The following is a 7,434-nucleotide window of genomic DNA, read 5'->3' as shown; positions in this document are numbered from 1 at the left end:
TTCTTCGCTGCCACTCAGCTCATGTCCCTCCCCTACCTTAATGAGTCCCTCCACTGGCTTCCCTACTGGGTTTCAACCTCAATTTCATGCTTCTTCACCTCACCCTTAGTGCTCTTTGCAGTGCTGCTCTTGCGTGCATCTTGGCTCTCCTCTCTTACTACACCCCCATGATGCATTATGACCTGCCAACTCTGCCTGCCTCTCAGAAGCTTACATTTTCACACTTTTTTCACCCTCTTCTCTATGCCAAGAATAGCTTCCCCCTCCTTAAAATGCCACGCAAACATCACTGTCCTCCTTCAGATCTCTCCCGAAAATTACTTCTTCCAGCTTGCCTTCCACTAGCAAGTGCCCACCCACTGATTTTACAATACGTCACCCAATAATCCTTTGCTTTAGCTCAGATTACAGTATAATTAAAATCACCATAATACAAAACCAAGCTAATAAGATTAACTGCTCAATCACTTAGCTTTTATGTTGCATCCTTTCTGTCCATCTCTCTGACTTTGGCTATTTAAACTGTGGGATCTTTGCAATCCTTACATGTTTGCAAAGCCCCATGGCACAGCAGCAGTGCTATAGAAATAAAAAAATCATCTGTAGTAATTAATAAATACATAAATAAATAAAACAAAGGTCATTAGGTCATGGGTTGTTTTACTCCTATTTTGCCAATCCATCTTCCATCCTACTCTTTCATTAGTTATCTCCATTACCATTTTATTTTCCTTGTTTTCTATGTAATGTTTTCATGTCTTTCCTTGTCTCTCCTTTCCCCCGGTTCTGTTTATCTTTTCCTATTCCCAGCTTTCTGGTATGATGTGGTGTCTCCCTTTACATGCTACCCCCTTCATCTGTTTTCTCTTCTTTTCATTGTAGCCTGTCTTGTTTGGCTCTTTTGCACCCTCTCCTCCATCTCTTTTATATTCCATCTTTCATTCCTTTGTGCTTTTTTCTGTCCAACCTTCCTTCCTATTCTGTTCATTGCTTCTCTTCTGAAAAGTCCTCCTTATCTTTTTCTCCTTCCCTTCACCCATTGCTACTTCCCCTCCAAGTCTCCCAATTTAGCTTTCCTCCAACAATTATAGAAAGCAATCTGGATCACTTAGCAAGGTGGGCTCATGTGAATGTGTGGTTTAGACAAACAAATGCAAGTGTAGACATCTGGGAACAAAGATTGTATGTCACATTTACAGGTGGGGGACTGTATCCTGGAATGCAGTTGCACTGAAAAGGAGTTGGAGGTCATGGTGGATAACAAGCCAAACCTGAGCTTCAAGTGCGATGCTATGGCTAAGAGAGATAATGCAATCCTTGGATATAGAAGCTGGGAACAATCAAATAGAAGGAAGTTGGCATTATCTCTGTATATAGCACTGATGAAGCCATTACTGGAATACTGTGTCCAGTTATAGTCTGCACCATATATTATAGGAGCCATCTCCGTGGGTGCTCCAGTGGGTGCTCAGCACCCACCAGCCACAGTTGTTCGTCAGTGCCCCCGATGAGCTAATGGGGGGTGCTGCCAAACAGCTGTTTGGTAACGCCACCAAACAACTGATTGGTGGCTAGGGGAGGGACTTTGGGGAGAGTGGAGAGTGGCGGGAAGATGGGGAGCCCGGGGGAGGGGATGGAGCAGGGGTGGGAAGAAGCAGAGCAAGGGTTGGGCCTTGCGGGAAGGGGGTCAGGGTGACGGGGCAGGGATGGAGCACCCCCGGGGAAAACTAGAAGTCAGTGCCTATGGTGTCCACAATTCAAAAAGGATGTTGAAAAATTGTAACAGGTTCATAATGATTCAAGATCTGGCCTGTGTTATACAGTAGATCAAGTTAGATAATTATAATGGTCCCTTTGGCCTTAAAATCTATTAATCTGTTCCTTTTCCCAGAATTTCTTTAAACTCTATTTGCTCCCTCAATGCTGAGAACAGCTTGAGGATGATGTTGATATCGCCACACCTGGGGAACAGACCTTTAACTAACACACATATTTATCTCCAGTCTGGCTCTGAACCCTCACATCTCTACAAACATACAGCCCCACAACATTTATCGCTGGCTTCTTCCCAAAATGCATTTCACCTTCCATCTGTGGACCCCCATCCCTTCCCCTACAGAAATGCACAAGCATACCTCCTGTTTTGGTGCTCTGATTCCCTCTTCTCTTCTTCACTGGGTACCTCTACATTTTCTTTCACTCTCTCTTCTGTAATAGAATCAGAGAAATGGAGCTCTAAGCCCAGGGCTAAATTTACACATTACACACCCCTAGGCACAGCATCTTCAGTGCCACCCACCCAGGGACCCTTCACAGACCCCATTACCACAACTGCACAGTACCCCACACCCACTCACCCCACCCACAGACCCCCCCACTGCCCAGTGCCCCCCACACAGCCCCACCACCACAACTGCCCAGTGCCCCACACAAACCCCCACTGCCCACCACCACCTCACAAACTTCCTTCTGTCCAGAGCCCCCCACTGCCCACCACCACCCCACAAACTTCCCCAGAGAGCCACTCCCCCACACCCTGCCCCCCAGCCACACTCACCAGCCTTGCTGGCAGGTGACTGTCCGCCAGGCTGAGCTGGCAGCACAGCTGGGGCCGGTTGGGGATCGCTTGGGCCCCTCGGGAGCAGCGCGATCCGTCAGGCTGGAGCAGGATCAGGGCCTGCCCAGGCTGGGCTCCCTCAGGACCCACTTGCCCAGCATGGCCCCCTGCGTTGGACTGCTGACCTCTTCCCCTGCCAAAGGGGGCTGCTTTGCCTTCCCAGCTGGCAGGAGTGCTTCAGCAGGCCTGCGTGGCACCGTCTCCCGCTCAGCCAGCCCCGCCCCCTGCTGGAACCTGGGAGTGTCAAGCTTTGAATTTTTAGGGACCCCTAAGCACATGCCTACTGTGTCTAATTGGAAATCCAGCCACATCTAAGCCCCCTGCACTGAGGCAGGACCAGCTATATCTATTCTATCCCTCACAGGTGTTTGTCTAATTGGTTCTTAAAAGCTTTCAATGATGGGTACTCCACAACCTCTCTTAGAAGCTTATTCAAGTGCCTAACTATCCTTATACTTAGATAGATTTTCCTAATATCTAATTTAATTCTCCTTTGCTGCAGATTAAGCCAATTACTTCTTGTCCTACCTTCAGGGGACATGGAGAACAAATGGTCATTGTTCTCTTTATAACAGCCCTTAACATATTTGAAGATATTAATCAGGTTCTCCCTCAGTCTTTTAGGCACATTTAATCTGCAGGAGCTGCCCCCTGTGGAACCAGCAGTAACACAAAAGGAAGAAGTAGCCCCTGAGCTTGGTACGTTTCTGGTACCATGTTTGTTGTTATTGATATAGGGATGGGAACGATTTTCAGTTTATTACCCAACACAAAATTTATGGCGAATCACAGGCAGTAGAGTGTAGCTGTTAATGGCGGATTGCAAGCCAGCACCTTATCACCCCTGCCACCACCATCACGTGGAATTCAAAATGGAGCCTGGGAAGTGCAAACAAGTGAAAGCAGCATTCACAATTAAATTTTGACTTACAGAGATGTGCCTATGTATTTAAAGTAAGACTTTTGTTGGCTTCCCTTTTAGTATGCATAGCCATACAAATCAGGCTACAACATAATGAGGCTTCTGTAAAGAAAAAACTGTCCCGAGGTGGAGGTTGGGGGGGTGGAAGGTTAAATGTAATCCCTGGGTGATTAAATCAATGTCCAGAGTGTGGCTGGGAGGTTGTATGCAATCCAGAAATGTGCTGGGGGAGGGAGGATGGTTGGGTAGTTTTTGTAGAGTCCTTATGATCGTGCGTATTTGCATGCAGTCCCTGGGCAGATGCATTCAGAGCAGCCTACGTTGAGAACTATATGGAGCCACAGGGAGGCAGCCATCCATGTGGATGTTAATGCAGCATCCTGTTGATGCCAGCATGAATTTTGAGTCAATCCCAGGTGCCGATGTAGTAGGAACTCCAGATAGGTAGTCACATTTTGGGGAAGTGCATATTTCCAAGGCTATCCTCTGTAGGTCATCAGCCCACTCCACTCGAAGATGTACTGCCCTGTCACCATAAGTTTGAAAACCTCTATGGCATACATGGTTGGTGTGTAATTTTCCAGCCGCCGTCCCCATCATCTAGTCCTCGGTTAAAGTCACTTTTTTTATACCTACCTCTGGGCTTTTGTCACCTGCCACCTGTAAGCCTAATTTAAAAAGCCCTTCTCATTAACTTGGTGAGTCAGTGTGTGAAGATACTCCTCCACTTCTTGGTCAGGTGGACCCCATCTCTCTCCTGCAGTCCTCCCTCCTGTAACAGCATCTCATGGTTAAGAAAGCAAACCCTGCCCCTTCTTCTCTCTTCCATCATTTTGTTTTCCCTCCTCTTTATCTCTCCTCCTGCCATCCATTATCTCTCCCTTTTCTCTGTGCTTCCCCAGCTGGGTTTACATGGCAGTGAGAGGGTTCTGCTGGCACATGGTGATAGTGAGTGTGGCAGTGAAACACGTCTCTTCCTGTCCCGCTTTCCACATAGGCTTCATTTCAGCTGGGAAATAGAGCAATCTGCTCCCTGCTAATTCTAGGTAAGTTGCTGGAAGCAGAACAATGCTGAAGGGGAAGAGGAGGTCTTCAAAAACACTGAGTGGCCCTAGATAGAGCCATAGAACCACCTGTTGGTTAAGACTGTCACAGGTGGATGTATATTGGAGCAGGAGGTGGAGTCAGTAGCTGGAGGATGGAGAGGAACAAAAGGGCTTGACGGCTGGTTTCAGTCCTGTCCAGTTTTGTAACATCAACATTTTGCATCCATTGTATCCATTCCTCTCTGAAAAGGAACTAGCCATTGTTATCTGTACTTGCATCACCTTTCAGTCAGAAAACTGCAACTCACTATATCAGATGACAACTGTGAAGGTCACACAGGAGCCCCAATTTGTGCAATGCAGCAGCCTTACCTTTAAGACCAATAAGAGGACATCATACCAGTACAGTTTGCTCTCCACTGCCTCTCCATTTAATTCTAGGTACACATTAAGGTCCTCGTCCTAATCTTTTGAGTTCCTTGTGGGCTGGACATAGCTATTTTAGAGACTCCCTTTCCATCTACAATCCCCTGATATAGCTGCAAGGATGCTGTGATTATTGAAAACCTAGATGAAATTTTATTTGGTGTCTGGATTTCCCAGTGGTGAGTGAATTAGAAAAACACTTAAATGTAAAGAAAATGGATGCACTTCAAATGTTCTTTTCATTTTGAAATATCCTACCAGATAGAGAAAGATTCCTTAAACTTAAAATGAGGAATACCTCTAAAAGCAAAGAAATTTTTTATACACACATGTATTATAATAATTAATAATCAATCATAATAAATACATCTATATAACGGAAGAGGCACCAAAACCAGGTTTATATTTTCTGCTAGCAGGAGACGATTTAGATAATATGAGCATAAAAATGTAAATACCTGTGAAAATATTAGACATACATAATAGGAGACAAAATAGCAGGTCCACATGATAACATACATTTTTAAAGGAAATGAGGACACAAATGAGTGAACACTTAAATAAGAAATACTTCACTGATAATGTTAGCAGTACTTTTCAGTATCTCAATGACTGGATAATTACAAACATTATTCCATTTTTCAAAAAGAGACAGTCAGATATGTGGATGCCTGGAAATATTGGAAATTATTCTGTGAGATTTATGAAAACATATTGGCAAAAGGCATAATTTGATTAGATAAAGCCAACATAGATTTACTTGAGGGAAGCTGGGCGTTAGTAACTTGTTGGAGTTTTTAGAAGATAAAACTGTCATGGGTAGACAAGCAAAATGAAGAGAAAGCAACATACGTAGATTTTTGAAAAACATTTGATACAGATTTCCAAGGTGTGTGATCAAAGAACAGTGTAATTGTGAAGCTTTCTGGACTTTTTCCAGAGAACTTTATGATGACTGTCTCTGGCGGTTAATAAATGTTTGATAATGTGGAACAATATATGTATTATTCACACTAGTACGGAGTTTGCAAAAACCTGGAGTATAATCAAAGGTCAAATTCTGGCAGGATACTTTGCACAGACTTGTTAGGCTGCACCATATTCTGGCCCAGTGGTTCATTATTAGTCTATAATGAAATCAAATGAAAACAAGACCATTTTTCTTGCCCTGAGTGTGTGAAACTCACCAAGTTTCGATATATATTTGTTAATCCAATTTTATGGCTTGATAAATGTTAGAAGTAGAGGATGTATTAATTGCTTAGCAAATAAACATAGTATAGAATATAACAGATAATCAACAATGACAAAAGTAAGATCTATAGAGAGGTTTATTAATACAATATTTCTTTACTAACTAATACTAATGATGGAGTGGGTAACTGTGAATGACTGAAGTTTGCAATCTAGTAATGGCCAGATTCTATGACCCTTCCTCATTCCCCGTCTCAGCGGGGCTACTCATGGAGTATGGTATTACTCAACATCAAGGAAAATAGTAAAATCTGGTTCTAATCACCCAATTCTTGGCCAGCTGCAATCAGTGGAATGACTCCCATTGACATCAATAGGTTTCAGTTAAGGCCCTATCTGAATAAACACAATAAGTAAGCAAGCAAATAGATCACCAAATGCACTTTTAGGATTTATTTTGCCAATTTGGGGATACCCTTTGTAAAGCACTTTCAGATTTACTGAAGAAAATGCTACATAAGAACTAGATATTTTTAAAATTATAATTCAATGTTAATTATTTATGATAATACATCACAACATACTAGTAAGTGTTTTACAGGATGGAAGTCTTAATAATAGGGTGACTCACTGCAACCCTAGCTAGTCAATCTTTGAGAAGTTGTGGAGAGATTGACAGCTTTTTATACCAATAATGAAGCATCTGAACCAGCAAAAAGTGAATGAGCAAGGTCCTACTCTATTATAAATATGGAACTAGGTTTGCCTGTTTCATCAAATAAGAAGTAAATCAAGAAAATGAACATAGATAGCCAATATTTTCAACCCAGGTGCCTGAAAATAGATTCCTAGATCCACATAAGTATCTAAGTAAAAGAGCACCTGCAACTCTCTTTGACTTCAATGGGGTTTGCCAGCGCTTGGCAGTTCTGAAAAGCTGGCCACTTTTATTTAAGTCTCCAAACAACTGCTTTTCATCCCATTTTTAAGTTTTAAACAAACAAAGTTTGCATTCTCATGCAGAAGTTGCGTGGTTTGCTGTGGGATTGTTCTCCAGATGAAGTTTAATTTGTGACTTGTACTTGCTGTATCAAGTGCATTCCTCACTGTTAGTGGGGTAATTTTGCTATATGGATTAGCACTTTGCTTGTCCATAGGAAAGAGTCCAGTTTCTGGAGATTCAAATTTTAAACTGCAGAATTCCTAGCGTTCTCCTCCCACTGAACTGA

The sequence above is a fragment of the Lepidochelys kempii genome, chromosome 6, assembly GCF_965140285.1.
Source record: "Lepidochelys kempii isolate rLepKem1 chromosome 6, rLepKem1.hap1, whole genome shotgun sequence".
NCBI classification, from domain to species: domain Eukaryota; kingdom Metazoa; phylum Chordata; order Testudines; family Cheloniidae; genus Lepidochelys; species Lepidochelys kempii.
The sequence above is the reverse complement of the archived record's forward strand: the minus strand, read 5'-3'. Positions refer to the sequence as shown.